This window comes from Phasianus colchicus, chromosome 38, assembly GCF_987193195.1.
Source record: "Phasianus colchicus chromosome 38, bPhaCol1.hap1.1, whole genome shotgun sequence".
NCBI classification, from domain to species: Eukaryota; Metazoa; Chordata; class Aves; order Galliformes; family Phasianidae; genus Phasianus; species Phasianus colchicus.
In genome coordinates this window covers 1,098,019-1,100,486 of record NC_143473.1, presented here as the reverse complement: position 1 = coordinate 1,100,486, position 2,468 = coordinate 1,098,019, and positions in this window count along the sequence as shown.

Genomic DNA, 2,468 nt, shown 5'->3' with positions numbered 1-2,468 from the left:
TGTGGGTCTCTGTGGGGTCTTTATGGGGTCTCTATGCGTCTCAGTGGGCCTATATAGGGACGTTGTGTCTCTATGGGGTCTCTATGGGGTCTTTATGGGGACATTGCATCTCTACGGGTCTCTATGGCTCTCTGTAGGTCTGTGTGGGTCCCTATGGGGTCCCTATGCGTCCCTATGGGTCCCTATGCGTCCCTATGAGGTCTCTATGGGGTCTCTATAGGGTCTCTATGTGTCTCAGTGCGCCTCTGTGGGGACACTGTGTCTCTATGGGGTCTCTATGGGGTTGTTATGGGGTCATTGGGTCTCTGTGGGTCCCTATGGGTCCCTATGCATCTCTGTGGGGTCTCTATGGGGTCTCTGTGGGGTCTCTCTGGGGTCTCTATGGGTCTCTGTAGGTCTGTGTGGGTCCCTATGGGGTCCCTATGCATCCCTATGGGGTCCCTATGAGTCCCTATGAGGTCTCTATAGGGTCTCTATGGGATCTCTATGCACTTCAGTGGGCCTCTATGGGGACGTTGTGTCTCTATGGAGTCCTTATGGGTTTCTATGGGGCCTCCATGGGGCCTCTATGGGGTCTCTATGGGGTCCCTATGTGTCCCTATGGGGGCCTGCTGGGTCCCTATGAGGTCTCTATGGGGTCCCTATGGGGTCTCTGTGGGGTCCCTATGCATCTCTATGGGTCTTTATGGGGGCATTGGGTCTGTATGGGGTCTCTGTGGGGTCTCTATGAGGTTTCTGTGGGTCTCTGGGAGTTACTAGGGGTTCCCTATGGCTCCCTATGCGTCCCTGTGGGGTCCCTATGGGTCCCTATGGCTCTATGGGGTCTCAATGGGGTCCCTATGGGTCCCTATGTGTCCCTACGGCTCCCTGTGGGTCTCTACGTGTCTCTATAGGGTCCCTATGGCTCCCTATGGCTCTATGGGGTCTCTATGGGGTCCCTATGTATCCCTATGCATCCCTATGGGACCTGTGGCTCCCTATGGGTCCCTGTGGGTCCCTGTGGGTCCCTATGGGTCCTGTGGGTCCCTGTGGGTCCCTGTGGGTCCCTGTGGGTCCCTATGCATCCCTATGGGTCCTGTGGGTCCCTATGGGTCCTGTGGGTCCCAGTGGGTGCTGCTGGTGGGGATGGAGGAGAAGCTGGAGCAGAACCACCCCATAGACGACATGATCCCGGCCCAGAAGTAACGCCGCCCCACAACCCACCGACCGACGGCCCCACAACCGACGGCCCCACAAATCACCGCCTGCCCCACCGTGGGAGCTGTGGGCCGGGTGGCTGCAATAAAACGGGGCTCTGTGGGTCCCTGGGGGTCTGTGTGGGTCTCTGTGGGGTCTTTATGGGGTCTCTATGCGTCTCAGTGGGCCTCTGTGTGGACACTGTGTCTCTATGGGGTCTCTATGGGGTTGTTATGGGGTCATTGGGTCTCTATGGGTCTCTATGGGGTCTTTATGGAGACACTGAGTCTCTATGGGGCTCCATATGTCTCTGTGGGTCTCTATGGGGTCCCTATAAGGTCCCTAATGGTCCCTATGGGTCCCTATGCGTCTCTATGTGTCCCTATGCATCCCTATGGGGTCCCTTTGTGTCCCTATGTGTCCTTATGAGGTCTCTATAGGGTCTCTATGGGGTCTCTATGCATCTCAGTGGGCCTCTGTGGGGACACTGTGTCTCTATGGGGTCTCTATGGGGTCTCTATGGGGTCTTTATGGGGACATTGCATCTCTACGGGTCTCTATGGGTCTCTGTAGGTCTGTGTGGGTCCCTATGGGGTCCCTATGCGTCCCTATGGGTCCCTATGAGGTCTCTATAGGGTCTCTATAGGGACTCTATGCATCTCAGTGCGCCTCTATGGGGACATTGTGTCTCTATGGGGTCCCTATGGGGTCTCTATGGGTCTCTATGGGGTCTCTATGGGGTCATTGGGACTCTAAGGGTCTCTGTGGGTCTCTGTGGGGTCCCTATGGGTCCCTATGGAGTCCCTTTGTGTCCCTATGGGTCCCTATGAGGTCTCTATAGGGTCTCTATGGGGTCTCTATGCATCTCAGTGGGCCTCTATGGGGACATTGTGTTTCTATGGGGTCTTTATGGGTCTCTATGGGGTTGTTATGGGGTCATTGGGACTCTAAGGGTCTCTGTGGGTCTCTGTGGGGCCCCTATGGGTCTCTATGGGTGCCTATGCATCCCTATGGTTTCCCTATGCATCCCTATGGTGTCCCTATGGGGTCCCTATGGGGTCCCTATGTGTCCCTATGGGTCCCTATGAGGTCTCTATAGGGTCTCTATGGGGTCTCTATGCACTTCAGTGGGCCTCTATGGGGACATTGTGTCTCTATGGAGTCCTTATGGGTCTCTATGGGGTCTCTGTTGGGTCCCTGTCCATCTCAAGGGGTCTTGATCGGGGCATTGGGTCTCTATGGGTCCCTATGGGTCCCTATGCGTCTCTGTGGGGTCTCTATGGGGTCTCTAT